General features: G+C 46.3%; 22 non-coding genes across 22 annotated transcripts; 21 read left to right on the top strand and 1 right to left on the bottom strand.

The window, feature by feature from the left end:
* Positions 1 to 149: 149 nt before the first annotated feature.
* On the top strand, positions 150 to 231 carry trnal-aag (transfer RNA leucine (anticodon AAG)). The gene has a single exon. It is a non-coding gene; the product is annotated as a tRNA-Leu (tRNA).
* An 866-nt stretch (positions 232 to 1,097) lies between these two features.
* trnal-aag (transfer RNA leucine (anticodon AAG)) lies at positions 1,098 to 1,179 on the top strand. Its single transcript has one exon. It is a non-coding gene; the product is annotated as a tRNA-Leu (tRNA).
* Positions 1,180 to 1,683: 504 nt separating this feature from the next.
* trnal-uag (transfer RNA leucine (anticodon UAG)) lies at positions 1,684 to 1,766 on the top strand. Its single transcript has one exon. It is a non-coding gene; the product is annotated as a tRNA-Leu (tRNA).
* Positions 1,767 to 2,631: 865 nt separating this feature from the next.
* Positions 2,632 to 2,713, top strand: trnal-aag (transfer RNA leucine (anticodon AAG)). The gene has a single exon. It is a non-coding gene; the product is annotated as a tRNA-Leu (tRNA).
* Positions 2,714 to 3,279: 566 nt separating this feature from the next.
* On the bottom strand, positions 3,280 to 3,351 carry trnam-cau (transfer RNA methionine (anticodon CAU)). Its single transcript has one exon. It is a non-coding gene; the product is annotated as a tRNA-Met (tRNA).
* A 224-nt stretch (positions 3,352 to 3,575) lies between these two features.
* Positions 3,576 to 3,657, top strand: trnal-aag (transfer RNA leucine (anticodon AAG)). The gene has a single exon. It is a non-coding gene; the product is annotated as a tRNA-Leu (tRNA).
* A 509-nt stretch (positions 3,658 to 4,166) lies between these two features.
* Positions 4,167 to 4,248, top strand: trnal-aag (transfer RNA leucine (anticodon AAG)). The gene has a single exon. It is a non-coding gene; the product is annotated as a tRNA-Leu (tRNA).
* An 863-nt stretch (positions 4,249 to 5,111) lies between these two features.
* trnal-uag (transfer RNA leucine (anticodon UAG)) lies at positions 5,112 to 5,193 on the top strand. Its single transcript has one exon. It is a non-coding gene; the product is annotated as a tRNA-Leu (tRNA).
* An 863-nt stretch (positions 5,194 to 6,056) lies between these two features.
* trnal-uag (transfer RNA leucine (anticodon UAG)) lies at positions 6,057 to 6,138 on the top strand. The gene has a single exon. It is a non-coding gene; the product is annotated as a tRNA-Leu (tRNA).
* An 865-nt stretch (positions 6,139 to 7,003) lies between these two features.
* Positions 7,004 to 7,085, top strand: trnal-aag (transfer RNA leucine (anticodon AAG)). Its single transcript has one exon. It is a non-coding gene; the product is annotated as a tRNA-Leu (tRNA).
* Positions 7,086 to 7,947: 862 nt separating this feature from the next.
* trnal-aag (transfer RNA leucine (anticodon AAG)) lies at positions 7,948 to 8,029 on the top strand. Its single transcript has one exon. It is a non-coding gene; the product is annotated as a tRNA-Leu (tRNA).
* A 509-nt stretch (positions 8,030 to 8,538) lies between these two features.
* Positions 8,539 to 8,620, top strand: trnal-uag (transfer RNA leucine (anticodon UAG)). The gene has a single exon. It is a non-coding gene; the product is annotated as a tRNA-Leu (tRNA).
* An 865-nt stretch (positions 8,621 to 9,485) lies between these two features.
* On the top strand, positions 9,486 to 9,567 carry trnal-aag (transfer RNA leucine (anticodon AAG)). Its single transcript has one exon. It is a non-coding gene; the product is annotated as a tRNA-Leu (tRNA).
* Positions 9,568 to 10,078: 511 nt separating this feature from the next.
* On the top strand, positions 10,079 to 10,160 carry trnal-uag (transfer RNA leucine (anticodon UAG)). The gene has a single exon. It is a non-coding gene; the product is annotated as a tRNA-Leu (tRNA).
* Positions 10,161 to 11,023: 863 nt separating this feature from the next.
* Positions 11,024 to 11,105, top strand: trnal-aag (transfer RNA leucine (anticodon AAG)). The gene has a single exon. It is a non-coding gene; the product is annotated as a tRNA-Leu (tRNA).
* A 509-nt stretch (positions 11,106 to 11,614) lies between these two features.
* trnal-uag (transfer RNA leucine (anticodon UAG)) lies at positions 11,615 to 11,696 on the top strand. The gene has a single exon. It is a non-coding gene; the product is annotated as a tRNA-Leu (tRNA).
* Positions 11,697 to 12,552: 856 nt separating this feature from the next.
* Positions 12,553 to 12,634, top strand: trnal-uaa (transfer RNA leucine (anticodon UAA)). The gene has a single exon. It is a non-coding gene; the product is annotated as a tRNA-Leu (tRNA).
* Positions 12,635 to 13,857: 1,223 nt separating this feature from the next.
* On the top strand, positions 13,858 to 13,939 carry trnal-uaa (transfer RNA leucine (anticodon UAA)). Its single transcript has one exon. It is a non-coding gene; the product is annotated as a tRNA-Leu (tRNA).
* Positions 13,940 to 14,216: 277 nt separating this feature from the next.
* trnal-aag (transfer RNA leucine (anticodon AAG)) lies at positions 14,217 to 14,298 on the top strand. The gene has a single exon. It is a non-coding gene; the product is annotated as a tRNA-Leu (tRNA).
* A 510-nt stretch (positions 14,299 to 14,808) lies between these two features.
* trnal-aag (transfer RNA leucine (anticodon AAG)) lies at positions 14,809 to 14,890 on the top strand. The gene has a single exon. It is a non-coding gene; the product is annotated as a tRNA-Leu (tRNA).
* Positions 14,891 to 15,399: 509 nt separating this feature from the next.
* Positions 15,400 to 15,481, top strand: trnal-uag (transfer RNA leucine (anticodon UAG)). Its single transcript has one exon. It is a non-coding gene; the product is annotated as a tRNA-Leu (tRNA).
* An 866-nt stretch (positions 15,482 to 16,347) lies between these two features.
* On the top strand, positions 16,348 to 16,429 carry trnal-uaa (transfer RNA leucine (anticodon UAA)). Its single transcript has one exon. It is a non-coding gene; the product is annotated as a tRNA-Leu (tRNA).
* The last annotated feature ends 283 nt before the right edge of the window (positions 16,430 to 16,712 follow it).

Raw genomic sequence — 16,712 nt, 5'->3', positions numbered from 1 at the left:
GCTTTATCACGTTGTGCACAAAGCGATGCAGGACATCACAAACCTAGAAATTGGTGTGGAAGACTACTGTTTGACCGCCAAGTCTGCACCTCAAACCGCAACATTTCTTAAATTGCCAACAAATGTCCCTTCCTGATATTTCTTCACAGGGTAGTGTGGCCGAGCGGTCAAAGGCGCTGGATTAAGGCTCCAGTCTCTCAGGAGGCGTGGGTTCGAATCCCACCACTGCCAGTTCCTTGTCAATGGAGTTAGTGTCCTAAAATACCTGTGGATGACTTATGAGATAATTTCCAGTCAGTGAGGCAAATACGCATTTAGTCCAAACCAGATTACCACTGGACATTTCTGGTTCTCTTGAAGATAATTTACCTCTGATCCGAGCGGGATTCATCACCTTTTGCACAAGGCTCGGTTGGACACTTCTCAACTGGATATTTTTTGTGGAAACATATCCTGACAAAACTACTTAAATATGCCAACAAACTCATACGTCTAAACAGCAGTCAGCAGGTAGTGTGGCCGAGCGGTCAAAGGCGCTGGATTAAGGCTCCAGTCTCTCAGGAGGCATGGGTTCACAACCCACCAGTTCACATTTAGATTTGGGTTTCTCACGAAATGGAAGTTTTTGATTTTCTTTCCACCATAAATTCATCGTACTTATCAAAATACTTGGCTTGTCCACAGCCAATGAGTAGCCAACTCCGAACTTCACATGGTTAACCTTCAAAAGAAACACTTGGAAGAAGTTCAACAACATACCAGACTCGGGGTTTTCCTAATATACAAACAGTTGCAGATAGCGGAGGATGGTTTCGATCCATCGACCTCTGGGTTATGGGCCCAGCACGCTTCCGCTGCGCCACTCTGCTGCTCGAGGATAAGCATTTGTCCTGTACTCTTGTCGCTGAAGAAGAACTAGGTCGCCTGTGACACCATGGATCCGAGCAGGCTGTATCACGTTGTGCACAAAGCGATGCATGACATCACAAACCTAGAAATTGGTGTGGAAGACTCCTGTTTGACCGCCAAGTCTGCACCTCAGACCGCAACATTTCTTAAATTGCCAACAAATGTCCCTTCCTGATATTTCTTCACAGGGTCGTGTGGCCGAGTGGTCAAAGGCGCTGGATTAAGGCTCCAGTCTCTCAAGAGGTGTGGGTTCAAATCCCACCACTGCCAGTTCAGACTTAGATTTGTGTTTCTCACAAAGTGGAGGTTTTTGATTTTCTTTCCACCATAAATTCATCGTACTTATCAAAATACTTGGCTTGGCCACAGCCAATGAGTAGCCAACTCCGAACTTCACATGGTTAACCTTCAAAAGAAGCCCTTGGAAGAAGTTCAACAACATACCAGACTCGGGGTTTTCCTAATATACAAAGAGTTGTAGATAGCAGAGGATGGTTTCGATCCATTGACCTCTGGGTTATGGGCCCAGCACGCTTCCGCTGCGCCACTCTGCTGCTCGAGGACAAGCATTTGTCCTGTACTCTTGTCGCTGAAGAAGAACTAGGTCGCCTGACACCATGGATCCGAGCAGGCTGTATCACGTGCACAAAGCGATGCAGGACATCACAAACCTAGAAATTGGTGTGGAAGGCTACTGTTTGACCGCAGTCTGCACCTCAAACCGCAACATTTCTTAAATTGCCAACAAATGTCCCTTCCTGACATTTCTTCACAGGTTAGTGTGGCCGAGTGGTCGAAGGCGCTGGATTTAGGCTCCAGTCTCTCAGGAGGCGTGGGTTCGAATCCCACCACTGCCAGTTCCTTGTCAATGGAGTTATTGTCCTAAAATACCCGTGGAAGACTTATGAGATAAATTCCAGTCAGTGAGGCTAATAAGCATTTAGTCCAAACCAGATTACCACTGGACATTTCTGGTTCTCTTGAAGATAATTTACCTCTGATCCGTGCGGGATTCATCACATTTGCACAAGGCTCGGTTGGACACTTCTCAACCGGATATTTTTTTGTGGGAACATATCCTGACAAAACTACTTAAATATGCCAACAAACTCATACGTCTAAACAGCAGTCAGCAGGTAGTGTGGCCGAGCGCTCAAAGGCGCTGGATTAAGACTCCAGTCTCTCAGGAGGCGTGGGTTCACGTCCCACCAGTTCACATTTAGATTTGGGTTTCTCACAAAATGGAAGCTTTTGATTTTCTTTCCACCATAAATTCATCGTACTTATCAAAACACTTGGCTTGGCCACAGCCAATGAGTAGCAAACTCCGAACTTCACATGGTTAACCTTCAAAAGAAACACTTGGAATAAGTTCAACAACATACCAGACTCAGGGTTTTGCTAATATACAAACATTTGCAGATAGCAGAGGATGGTTTCGATCCATCGACCTCTGGGTTATGGGCCCAGCACGCTTCCGCTGCGCCACTCTGCTGCTCGAGGACAAGCATTTGTCCTGTACTCTTGTCGCTGAAGAAGAACTAGGTCGCCTGTGACACCATGGATCCGAGCAGGCTTTATCACGTTGTGCACAAAGCGATGCAGGACATCACAAACCTAGAAATTGGTGTGGAAGACTACTGTTTGACCGCCAAGTCTGCACCTCAAACCGCAACATTTCTTAATTGCCAACAAATGTCCCTTCCTGATATTTCTTCACAGGGTAGTGTGGCCGAGCGGTCAAAGGCGCTGGATTAAGGCTCCAGTCTCTCAGGAGGTGTGGGTTCGAATCACACCACTGCCAGTTCCTTGTCAATGGAGTTAGTGTCCTAAAATACCCGTGGATGACTTATGAGATAATTTCCAGTCAGTGAGGCAAATACGCATTTAGTCCAAACCAGATTACCACTGGACATTTCTGGTTCTCTTGAAGATAATTTACCTCTGATCCGAGCGGGATTCATCACCTTTTGCACAAGGCTCGGTTGGACACTTCTCAACTGGATATTTTTTGTGGAAACATATCCTGACAAAACTACTTAAATATGCCAACAAACTCATACGTCTAAACAGCGGTCAGCAGGTAGTGTGGCCGAGCGGTCAAAGGCGCTGGATTAAGGCTCCAGTCTCTCAGGAGGAATGGGTTCACAACCCACCAGTTCACATTTAGATTTGGGTTTCTCACAAAATGGAAGTTTTTGATTTTCTTTCCACCATAAATTCATCGTACTTATCAAAATACTTGGCTTGGCCACAGCCAATGAGTAGCCAACTCCGAACTTCACATGGTTAACCTTCAAAAGAAACACTTGGAAGAAGTTCAACAACATACCAGACTCGGGGTTTTCCTAATATACAAACAGTTGCAGATAGCAGAGGATGGTTTCGAACCATCGACCTCTGGGTTATGGGCCCAGCACGCTTCCGCTGCGCCACTCTGCTGCTAGAGGACAAGCATTTGTCCTGTACTCTTGTCGCTGAAGAAGAACTAGGTCGCCTGACACCATGGATCCGAGCAGGCTGTATCACGTTGTGCACAAAGCGATGCATGACATCACAAACCTAGAAATTGGTGTGGAAGACTCCTGTTTGACCGCCAAGTCTGCACCTGACCGCAACATTTCTTAAATTGCCAACAAATGTCCCTTCCTGATATTTCTTCACAGGGTCGTGTGGCCGAGCGGTCAAAGGCGCTGGATTAAGGCTCCAGTCTCTCAGGAGGCGTGGGTTCAAATCCCACCACTGCCAGTTCAGACTTAGATTTGTGTTTCTCACAAAGTGGAGGTTTTTGATTTTCTTTCCACCATAAATTCATCGTACTTATCAAAATACTTTGCTTGGCCACAGCCAATGAGTAGCCAACTCCAAACTTCACATGGTTAACCTTCAAAAGAAACACTAGGAAGAAGTTAAACAACATACCACACACGGGATTGTGCTAATATGCAAACAGTTGCAGATAGCAGAGGATGGTTTCGATCCATCGACCTCTGGGTTATGGGCCCAGCACGCTTCCGCTGCGCCACTCTGCTGCTCGAGGATAAGTATTTGTCCTGTACTCTTGTCGCTGAAGAAGAACTAGGTCGCCTGTGACACCATGGATCCGAGCAGGCTATATCACGTGCACAAAGCGATGCAGGACATCACAAACCTAGAAATTGGTGTGGAAGACTACTGTTTGACCGCCAAGTCTGCACCTCAAACCGCAACATTTCTTAAATTGCCAACAAATGTCCCTTCCTGCTATTTCTTCACAGGGTAGTGTGGCCGAGCGGTCAAAGGCGCTGGATTAAGGCTCCAGTCTCTCAGGAGGCGTGGGTTCGAATCCCACCACTGCCAGTTCCTTGTCAATGGAGTTAGTGTCCTAAAATACCCGTGGATGACTTATGAGATAATTTCCAGTCAGTGAGGCAAATACGCATTTAGTCCAAACCAGATTACCACTGGACATTTCTGGTTCTCTTGAAGATAATTTACCTCTGATCCGAGCGGGATTCATCACCTTTTGCACAAGGCTCGGTTGGACACTTCTCAACTGGATATTTTTTGTGGAAACATATCCTGACAAAACTACTTAAATATGCCAACAAACTCATACGTCTAAACAGCGGTCAGCAGGTAGTGTGGCCGAGCGGTCAAAGGCGCTGGATTAAGGCTCCAGTCTCTCAGGAGGCATGGGTTCACAACCCACCAGTTCACATTTAGATTTGGGTTTCTCACAAAATGGAAGTTTTTGATTTTCTTTCCACCATAAATTCATCGTACTTATCAAAATACTTGGCTTGGCCACAGCCAATGAGTAGCCAACTCCGAACTTCACATGGTTAACCTTCAAAAGAAGCACTTGGAAGAAGTTCAACAACATACCAGACTCGGGGTTTTCCTAAAATACAAAGAGTTGCAGATAGCAGAGGATGGTTTCGATCCATCGACCTCTGGGTTATGGGCCCAGCACGCTTCCGCTGCGCCACTCTGCTGCTCGAGGATAAGCATTTGTCCTGTACTCTTGTCGCTGAAGAAGAACTAGGTCGCCTGTGACACCATGGATCCGAGCAGGCTGTATCACGTGCACAAAGCGATGCAGGACATCACAAACCTAGAAATTGGTGTGGAAGGCTACTGTTTGACCGCAGAGTCTGCACCTCAAACCGCAACATTTCTTAAATTGCCAACAAATGTCCCTTCCTGACATTTCTTCACAGGGTAGTGTGGCCGAGTGGTCGAAGGCGCTGGATTTAGGCTCCAGTCTCTCAGGAGGCGTGGGTTCGAATCCCACCACTGCCAGTTCCTTGTCAATGGAGTTAGTGTCCTAAAATACCCGTGGATGACTTATGAGATAAATTCCAGTCAGTGAGGCTAATAAGCATTTAGTCCAAACCAGATTACCACTGGACATTTCTGGTTCTCTTGAAGATAATTTACCTATGATCCGTGCGGGATTCATCACATTTGCACAAGGCTCGGTTGGACACTTCTCAACTGGACATTTTTTTGTGGGAACATATCCTGACAAAAGTACTTAAATATGCCAACAAACTCATACGTCTAAACAGCGGTCAGCAGGTAGTGTGGCCGAGAGGTCAAAGGCGCTGGATTAAGACTCCAGTCTCTCAGGAGGCGTGGGTTCACGTCCCACCAGTTCACATTTAGATTTGGGTTTCTCACAAAATGGAAGTTTTTGATTTTCTTTCCACCATAAATTCATCGTACTTATCAAAATACTTGGCTTGGCCACAGCCAATGAGTAGCCAACTCCGAACTTCACATGGTTAACCTTCAAAAGAAACACTTGGAATAAGTTCAACAACATACCAGACTCAGGGTTTTGCTAATATACAAACAGTTGCAGATAGCAGAGGATGGTTTCGATCCATCGACCTCTGGGTTATGGGCCCAGCACGCTTCCGCTGCGCCACTCTGCTGCTCGAGGACAAGCATTTGTCCTGTACTCTTGTCGCTGAAGAAGAACTAGGTCGCCTGTGACACCATGGATCCGAGCAGGCTGTATCACGTGCACAAAGCGATGCAGGACATCACAAACCTAGAAATTGGTGTGGAAGGCTACTGTTTGACCGCAGAGTCTGCACCTCAAACCGCAACATTTCTTAAATTGCCAACAAATGTCCCTTCCTGACATTTCTTCACAGGGTAGTGTGGCCGAGTGGTCGAAGGCGCTGGATTTAGGCTCCAGTCTCTCAGGAGGCGTGGGTTCGAATCCCACCACTGCCAGTTCCTTGTCAATGGAGTTAGTGTCCTAAAATACCCGTGGATGACTTATGAGATAAATTCCAGTCAGTGAGGCTAATAAGCAATTAGTCCAAACCAGATTACCACTGGACATTTCTGGTTCTCTTGAAGATAATTTACCTCTGATCCGTGCGGGATTCAGCACATTTGCACAAGGCTCGGTTGGACACTTCTCAACTGGATATTTTTTTGTGGGAACATATCCTGACAAAACTACTTAAATATGCCAACAAACTCATACGTCTAAACAGCGGTCAGCAGGTAGTGTGGCCGAGCGGTCAAAGGCGCTGGATTAAGACTCCAGTCTCTCAGGAGGCGTGGGTTCACGTCCCACCAGTTCACATTTAGATTTGGGTTTCTCACAAAATGGAAGTTTTTGATTTTCTTTCCACCATAAATTCATCGTACTTATCAAAATACTTGGCTTGGCCACAGCCAATGAGTAGCCAACTCCGAACTTCACATGGTTAACCTTCAAAAGAAACACTTGGAATAAGTTCAACAACATACCAGACTCAGGGTTTTGCTAATATACAAACAGTTGCAGATAGCAGAGGATGGTTTCGATCCATCGACCTCTGGGTTATGGGCCCAGCACGCTTCCGCTGCGCCACTCTGCTGCTCGAGGACAAGCATTTGTCCTGTACTCTTGTCGCTGAAGAAGAACTAGGTCGCCTGTGACACCATGGATCCGAGCAGGCTTTATCACGTTGTGCACAAAGCGATGCAGGACATCACAAACCTAGAAATTGGTGTGGAAGACTACTGTTTGACCGCCAAGTCTGCACCTCAAACCGCAACATTTCTTAATTGCCAACAAATGTCCCTTCCTGATATTTCTTCACAGGGTAGTGTGGCCGAGCGGTCAAAGGCGCTGGATTAAGGCTCCAGTCTCTCAGGAGGCGTGGGTTCGAATCCCACCACTGCCAGTTCCTTGTCAATGGAGTTAGTGTCCTAAAATACCCGTGGATGACTTATGAGATAATTTCCAGTCAGTGAGGCAAATACGCATTTAGTCCAAACCAGATTTCCACTGGACATTTCTGGTTCTCTTGAAGATAATTTACCTCTGATCCAAGCGGGATTCATCACCTTTTGCACAAGGCTCGGTTGGACACTTCTCAACTGGATATTTTTTGTGGAAACATATCCTGACAAAACTACTTAAATATGCCAACAAACTCATACGTCTAATCAGCGGTCAGCAGGTAGTGTGGCCGAGCGGTCAAAGGCGCTGGATTAAGGCTCCAGTCTCTCAGGAGGAATGGGTTCACAACCCACCAGTTCACATTTAGATTTGGGTTTCTCACAAAATGGAAGTTTTTGATTTTCTTTCCACCATAAATTCATCGTACTTATCAAAATACTTGGCTTGGCCACAGCCAATGAGTAGCCAACTCCGAACTTCACATGGTTAACCTTCAAAAGAAACACTTGGAAGAAGTTCAACAACATACCAGACTCGGGGTTTTCCGAATATACAAACAGTTGCAGATAGCAGAGGATGGTTTCGATCCATCGACCTCTGGGTTATGGGCCCAGCACTCTTCCGCTGCGCCACTCTGCTGCTAGAGGACAAGCATTTGTCCTGTACTCTTGTCGCTGAAGAAGAACGAGGTCGCCTGACACCATGGATCCGAGCAGGCTGTATCACGTTGTGCACAAAGCGATGCATGACATCACAAACCTAGAAATTGGTGTGGAAGACTCCTGTTTGACCGCCAAGTCTGCACCTGACCGCAACATTTCTTAAATTGCCAACAAATGTCCCTTCCTGACATTTCTTCACAGGGTCGTATGGCCGAGCGGTCAAAGGCGCTGGATTAAGGCTCCAGTCTCTCAGGAGGCGTGGGTTCAAATCCCACCACTGCCAGTTCAGACTTAGATTTGTGTTTCTCACAAAGTGGAGGTTTTTGATTTTCTTTCCACCATAAATTCATCGTACTTATCAAAATACTTTGCTTGGCCACAGCCAATGAGTAGCCAACTCCAAACTTCACATGGTTAACCTTCAAAAGAAACACTAGGAAGAAGTTAAACAACATACCACACACGGGATTGTGCTAATATGCAAACAGTTGCAGATAGCAGAGGATGGTTTCGATCCATCGACCTCTGGGTTATGGGCCCAGCACGCTTCCGCTGCGCCACTCTGCTGCTCGAGGATAAGTATTTGTCCTGTACTCTTGTCGCTGAAGAAGAACTAGGTCGCCTGTGACACCATGGATCCGAGCAGGCTGTATCACGTGCACAAAGCGATGCAGGACATCACAAACCTAGAAATTGGTGTGGAAGGCTACTGTTTGACCGCCAAGCCTGCACCTCAAACCGCAACATTTCTTAAATTGCCAACAACTGTCCCTTCCTGACATTTCTTCACAGGGTAGTGTGGCCGAGTGGTCGAAGGCGCTGGATTTAGGCTCCAGTCTCTCAGGAGGCGTGGGTTCGAATCCCACCACTGCCGGTTCCTTGTCAATGGAGTTAGTGTCCTAAAATACCCGTGGATGACTTAAGAGATAAATTCCAGTCAGTGAGGCTAATAAGCATTTAGTCCAAACCAGATTACCACTGGACATTTCTGGTTCTCTGAAGATAATTTACCTCTGATCCGTGCGGGATTCATCACATTTGCACAAGGCTCGGTTGGACACTTCTCAACTGGATATTTTTTTGTGGGAACATATCCTGACAAAACTACTTAAATATGCCAACAAACTCATACGTCTAAACAGCGGTCAGCAGGTAGTGTGGCCGAGCGGTCAAAGGCACTGGATTAAGACTCCAGTCTCTCAGGAGGCGTGGGTTCACGTCCCACCAGTTCACATTTAGATTTGGGTTTCTCACAAAATGGAAGTTTTTGATTTTCTTTCCACCATAAATTCATCGTACTTATCAAAATACTTGGCTTGGCCACAGCCAATGAGTAGCCAACTCCGAACTTCACATGGTTAACCTTCAAAAGAAACACTTGGAATAAGTTCAACAACATACCAGACTCAGGGTTTTGCTAATATACAAACAGTTGCAGATAGCAGAGGATGGTTTCGATCCATCGACCTCTGGGTTATGGGCCCAGCACGCTTCCGCTGCTCCACTCTGCTGCTCGAGGATAAGCATTTGTCCTGTACTCTTGTCGCTGAAGAAGAACTAGGTCGCCTGTGACACCATGGATCCGAGCAGGCTTTATCACGTTGTGCACAAAGCGATGCAGGACATCACAAACCTAGAAATTGGTGTGGAAGACTACTGTTTGACCGCCAAGTCTGCACCTCAAACCGCAACATTTCTTAAATTGCCAACAACTGTCCCTTCCTGACATTTCTTCACAGGGTAGTGTGGCCGAGCGGTCAAAGGCGCTGGATTAAGGCTCCAGTCTCTCAGGAGGCGTGGGTTCAAATCCCACCACTGCCAGTTCAGACTTGGATTTGTGTTTCTAACAAAGTGGAGGTTTTTGATTTTCTTTCCACCATAAATTCATCGTACTTATCAAAATACTGGCTTGGCCACAGCCAATGAGTAGCCAACTCCGAACTTCACATGGTTAACCTTCAAAAGAAACACTTGGAAGAAGTTCAACAACATACCAGACTCAGGGTTTTGCTAATATACAAACAGTTGCAGATAGCAGAGGATGGTTTCGATCCATCGACCTCTGGGTTATGGGCCCAGCACGCTTCCGCTGCGCCACTCTGCTGCTCGAGGATAAGCATTTGTCCTGTACTCTTGTCGCTGAAGAAGAACTAGGTCGCCTGTGACACCATGGATCCGAGCAGGCTTTATCACTTTGTGCACAAAGCGATGCAGGACATCACAAACCTAGAAATTGGTGTGGAAGACTCCTGTTTGACCGCCAAGTCTGCACCTCAAACCGCAAAATTTCTTAAATTGCCAACAACTGTCCCTTCCTGACATTTCTTCACAGGGTAGTGTGGCCGAGTGGTCTAAGGTGCTGGATTTAGGCTCCAGTCTCTCAGGAGGCGTGGGTTCGAATCCCACCACTGCCAGTTCCTTGTCAATGGAGTTAGTGTCCTAAAATACCCGTGGATGACTTATGAGATAAATTCCAGTCAGTGAGGCTAATAAGCATATAGTCCAAACCAGATTACCACTGGACATTTCTGGTTCTCTGAAGATAATTTACCTCTGATCCGTGTGGGATTCATCACATTTGCACAAGGCTCGGTTGGACACTTCTCAACTGGATAATTTTTTGTGGGAACATATCCTGACAAAACTACTTAAATATGCCAACAAATTCATACGTCTAAACAGCGGTCAGCAGGTAGTGCGGCCGAGCGGTCAAAGGCGCTGGATTAAGGCTCCAGTCTCTCAGGAGGCGTGGGTTCACATCCCACCAGTTCACATTTAGATTTGGGTTTCTCACAAAATGGAAGTTTTTGATTTTCTTTCCACCATAAATTCATCGTACTTATCAAAATACTTGGCTTGGCCACAGCCAATGAGTAGCCAACTCCGAACTTCACATGGTTAACCTTCAAAAGAAACACTTGGAAGAAGTTCAACAACATACCAGAATCGGGGTTTTGCTAATATTCAAACAGTTACAGATAGCAGAGGATGGTTTCAATCCATCGACCTCTGGGATATGGGCCCAGCACCTTCCCGCTGCGCCACTCTGCTGCTCGAGGACAAGTATTTGACCTGTACTCTTGTCGCTGAAGAAGAACTAGGTCGCCTGTGACACCATGGATCCGAGCAGGCTGTATCACGTTGTGCACAAAGCGATGCATGACATCACAAACCTAGAAATTGGTGTGGAAGACTCCTGTTTGTCCGCCAAGTCTGCACCTGACCGCAACATTTCTTAAATTGCCAACAAATGTCCCTTCCTGATATTTCTTCACAGGGTTGTGTGGCCGAGCGGTCAAAGGCGCTGGATTAAGGCTCCGGTCTCTCAGGAGGCGTGGGTTCAAATCCCACCACTGCCAGTTCAGACTTAGATTTGTGTTACTCACAAAGTGGAGGTTTTTGATTTTCTTTCCACCATAAATTCATCGTACTAATCAAAATACTTTGCTTGGCCACAGCCAATGAGTCGCCAACTCCAAACTTCACATGGTTAACCTTCAAAAGAAACACGAGGAAGAAGTTAAACAACATACCACACACGGGGTTGTGCTAATATGAAAACAGTTGCAGATAGCAGAGGATGGTTTCGATCCATCGACCTCTGGGTTATGGGCCCAGCACGCTTCCGCTGCGCGACTCTGCTGCTCGAGTATAAGCATTTGTCCTGTACTCTTGTCGCTGAAGAAGAACTAGGTCGCCTGTGACACCATGGATCCGAGCAGGCTGTATCACGTGCACAAAGCGATGCAGGACATCACAAACCTAGAAATTGGTGTGGAAGGCTACTGTTTGACCGCCAAGTCTGCACCTCAAACCGCAACATTTCTTAAATTGCCAACAACTGTCCCTTCCTGACATTTCTTCACAGGGTAGTGTGGCCGAGTGGTCGAAGGCGCTGGATTTAGGCTCCAGTCTCTCAGGAGGCGTGGGTACGAATCCCACCACTTCCAGTTCCTTGTCAATGGAGTTAGTGTCCTAAAATACCCGTGGATGACTTATGAGAAAAATTCCAGTCAGTGAGGCGAATAAGCATTTAGTCCAAACCAGATTACCACTGGACGTTTCTGGTTCTCTTGAAGATAATTTACCTCTGATCCATGCGGGATTCATCACATTTGCACAAGGCTCGGTTGGACACTTCTCAACTGGATATTTTTTTGTGGGAACATATCCTGACAAAACTACTTAAATATGCCAACAAACTCATACGTCTAAACAGCGGTCAGCAGGTAGTGTGGCCGAGCGGTCAAAGGCGCTGGATTAAGACTCCAGTCTCTCAGGAGGCGTGGGTTCAGTTCACATTTAGATTTGGGTTTCTCACAAAATGGAAGTTTTTGATTTTCTTTCCACCATAAATTCATCGTACTTATCAAAATACTTGGCTTGGCCACAGCCAATGAGTAGCCAACTCCAAACTTCACATGGTTAACCTTCAAAAGAAACACTTGGAATAAGTTCAACAACATACCAGACTCAGGGTTTTGCTAATATACAAACAGTTGCAGATAGCAGAGGATGGTTTCGATCCATCGACCTCTGGGTTATGGGCCTAGCACGCTTCCCCTGAGCCACTCTGCTGCTCGAGGACAAGCATTTGTCCTGTACTCTTGTCGCTGAAGAAGAACTAGGTCGCCTGTGACACCATGGATCCGAGCAGGCTTTATCACGTTGTGCACAAAGCGATGCAGGACATCACAAACCTAGAAATTGGTGTGGAAGACTACTGTTTGACCGCCAAGTCTGCACCTCAAACCGCAACATTTCTTAAATTGCCAACAAATGTCCCTTCCTGATATTTCTTCACAGGGTAGTGTGGCCGAGTGGTCGAAGGCGCTGGATTTAAGCTCCAGTCTCTCAGGAGGCGTTGGTTCGAATCCCACCACTGCCAGTTTGATGTCAATGGAGTTAGTGTCCTAAAATACCCGTGGATGACTTATGAGATAATTTCCAGTCAGTGAGGCTAGTAAGAATTTAGTCCAAACCTGATTACCACTGGTCATTTCTGGTTTTCTTGAAGATAATTTACCTCTGATCCGAGCGGGATTCATAACCTTTTGCACAAGGCTCGGTTGGACACTTCTCAACTGGATATTTTTGTGGAAACATATCCGACAAAACTACTTAAATATTCCAACAAACCCGTACTTCTAAACAACGGTCAGCAGGTAGTGTGGCTGAGAGTTCAAAGGCGCTGGATTAAGGCTCTAGTCTCTCAGGAGGTGTGGGTTCGAATCCCACAACTGCCAGTTCCTTGTCAATGGAGTTCGTGTCCTAAAATACCCGTGGATGACTCATGAGATAATTTCCAGTCAGTGAGGCAAATAAGCATTTAGTCCAAACCAGATTACCACTGGACATTTCTGGTTCTCTTGAAGATAATTTACCTCTGATCCGAGCGGGATTCATCACCTTTTGCACAAGGCTCGGTTGGACACTTCTCAACTGGATACTTTTGTGGAAACATATCCTGACAAAACTACTTAAATATGCCAACAAATTCATACGTCTAAACAGCGGTCAGCAGGTAGTGCGGCCGAGCGGTCAAAGGCGCTGGATTAAGGCTCCAGTCTGTCAGGAGGTGTGGGTTCACATCCCACCAGTTCACATTTAGATTTGGGTTTCTCACAAAATGGAAGTTTTTGATTTTCTTTCCACCATAAATTCATCGTACTTATCAAAATACTTGGCTTGGCCACAGCCAATGAGTAGCCAACTCCGAACTTCACATGGTTAACCTTCAAAAGAAACACTTGGAAGAAGTTCAACAACATACCAGAATCGGGGTTTTGCTAATATACAAACAGTTACAGATAGCAGAGGATGGTTTCGATCCATCGACCTCTGGGTTATGGGCCGAGCACGCTCCCGCTGCGCCACTCTGCTGCTCGAGGACAAGCATTTGTCCTGTACTCTTGTCGCTGAAGAAGAACTAGGTCGCCTGTGACACCATGGATCCGAGCAGGCTTTATCACGTTGTGCACAAAGCGATGCAGGACATCACAAACCTAGAAATTGGTGTGGAAGACTACTGTTTGACCGCCAAGTCTGCACCTCAAACCGCAACATTTCTTAAATTGCCAAAAAATGTCCCTTCCTGATATTTCTTCACAGGGTAGTGTGGCCGAGTGGTCGAAGGCGCTGGATTTAAGCTCCAGTCTCTCAGGAGGCGTGGGTTCGAATCCCACCACTGCCAGTTCCTTGTCAATGGAGTTAGTGTCCTAAAATACCCGTGGATGACTTATGAGATAATTTCCAGTCAGTGAGGCTAGTAAGAATTTAGTCCAAACCTGATTACCACTGGTCATTTCTGGTTCTCTTGAAGATAATTTACCTCTGATCCGAGCGGGATTCATCACCTTTTGCACAAGGCTCGGTTGGACACTTCTCAACTGGATATTTTTGTGGAAACATATCCTGACAAAACTACTTAAATATGCCAACAAATTCATACGTCTAAACAGCGGTCAGCAGGTAGTGCGGCCGAGCGGTCAAAGGCGCTGGATTAAGGCTCCAGTCTCTCAGGAGGCGTGGGTTCAAATCCCACCACTGCCAGTTCAGACTTAGATTTGTGTTTCTCACAAAATGGAAGTTTTTGATTTTCTTTCCACCATAAATTCATCGTACTTATCAAAATACTTGGCTTGGCCACAGCCAATGAGTAGCCAACTACGAACTTCACATGGTTAACCTTCAAAAGAAGCACTTGGAAGAAGTTCAACAACATACCAGACTCGGAGTTTTCCTAATATACAAAGAGTTGTAGATAGCAGAGGATGGTTTCGATCCATCGACCTCTGGGTTATGGGCCCAGCACGCTTCCGCTGCGCCACTCTGCTGCTCGAGGACAAGCAATTGTCCTGTACTCTTGTCGCTGAAGAAGAACTAGGTCGCCTGACACCATGGATCCGAGCAGGCTGTATCACGTTGTGCACAAAGCGATGCATGACATCACAAACCTAGAAATTGGTGTGGAAGACTCTTGTTTGACCGCCAAGTCTGCACCTCAGACCGCAACATTTCTTAAATTGCCAACAAATGTCCCTTCCTGATATTTCTTCACAGGGTCGTGTGGCCGAGCGGTCAAAGGCGCCGGATTAAGGCTCCAGTCTCTCAGGAGGCGTGGGTTCAAATCCCACCACTGCCAGTTCAGACTTAGATTTGTGTTTCTCACAAAGTGGAGGTTTTTGATTTTCTTTCCACCATAAATTCATCGTACTTATCAAAATACTTTGCTTGGCCACAGCCAATGAGTAGCCAACTCCAAACTTCACATGGTTAACCTTCAAAAGAAACACTAGGAAGAAGTGTAACAACATACCACACACTGGGTTGTGCTAATATGCAAACAGTTGCAGATAGCAGAGGATGGTTTCGATCCATCGACCTCTGGGTTATGGGCCCAGCACGCTTCCGCTGCTCCACTCTGCTGCTCGAGGATAAGTATTTGTCCTGTACTCTTGTCGCTGAAGAAGAACTAGGTCGCCTGTGACACCATGGATCCGAGCAGGCTGTATCACGTGCACAAAGCGATGCAGGACATCACAAACCTAGAAATTGGTGTGGAAGGCTACTGTTTGACCGCCAAGTCTGCACCTCAAACCGCAACATTTCTTAAATTGCCAACAACTGTCCCTTCCTGACATTTCTTCACAGGGTAGTGTGGCCGAGTGGTCGAAGGCGCTGGATTTAGGCTCCAGTCTCTCAGGAGGCGTGGGTTCGAATCCCACCACTGCCAGTTCCTTGTCAGTGGAGTTAGTGTCCTAAAATACCCGTGGATGACTTATGAGATAAATTCCAGTCAGTGAGGCTAATAAGCATTTAGTCCAAACCAGATTACCACTGGACATTTCTGGTTCTCTTGAAGATAATTTACCTCTGATCCGTGCGGGATTCATCACATTTGCACAAGGCTCGGTTGGACACTTCTCAACTGGATATTTTTTTGTGGGAACATATCCTGACAAAACTACTTAAATATGCCAACAAACTCATACGTCTAAACAGCGGTCAGCAGGTAGTGTGGCCGAGCGGTCAAAGGAGCTGGATTAAGACTCCAGTCTCTCAGGAGGCGTGGGTTCATGTCCCACCAGTTCACATTTAGATTTGGGTTTCTCACAAAGTGGAGGTTTTTGATTTTCTTTCCACCATAAATTCATCGTACTTATCAAAATACTTGGCTTGGCCACAGCCAATGAGTAGCCAACTCCAAACTTCACATGGTTAACCTTCAAAAGAAACACTTGGAATAAGTTCAACAACATACCAGACTCAGGGTTTTGCTAATATACAAACAGTTGCAGATAGCAGAGGATGGTTTCGATCCATCGACCTCTGGGTTATGGGCCTAGCACGCTTCCCCTGAGCCACTCTGCTGCTCGAGGACAAGCATTTGTCCTGTACTCTTGTCGCTGAAGAAGAACTAGGTCGCCTGTGACACCATGGATCCGAGCAGGCTTTATCACGTTGTGCACAAAGCGATGCAGGACATCACAAACCTAGAAATTGGTGTGGAAGACTACTGTTTGACCGCCAAGTCTGCACCTCAAACCGCAACATTTCTTAAATTGCCAACAAATGTCCCTTCCTGATATTTCTTCACAGGGTAGTGTGGCCGAGTGGTCGAAGGCGCTGGATTTAAGCTCCAGTCTCTCAGGAGGCGTTGGTTCGAATCCCACCACTGCCAGTTTGATGTCAATGGAGTTAGTGTCCTAAAATACCCGTGGATGACTTATGAGATAATTTCCAGTCAGTGAGGCTAGTAAGAATTTAGTCCAAACCTGATTACCACTGGTCATTTCTGGTTTTCTTGAAGATAATTTACCTCTGATCCGAGCGGGATTCATAACCTTTTGCACAAGGCTCGGTTGGACACTTCTCAACTGGATATTTTTGTGGAAACATATCCGACAAAACTACTTAAATATTCCAACAAACCCGTACTTCTAAACAACGGTCAGCAGGTAGTG

The sequence above is a fragment of the Festucalex cinctus genome, chromosome 2 (genome assembly GCF_051991245.1).
Source record: "Festucalex cinctus isolate MCC-2025b chromosome 2, RoL_Fcin_1.0, whole genome shotgun sequence".
NCBI lineage: Eukaryota > Metazoa > Chordata > Actinopteri > Syngnathiformes > Syngnathidae > Festucalex > Festucalex cinctus.
The sequence above is the reverse complement of the archived record's forward strand: the minus strand, read 5'-3'. Positions and strand labels throughout refer to the sequence as shown.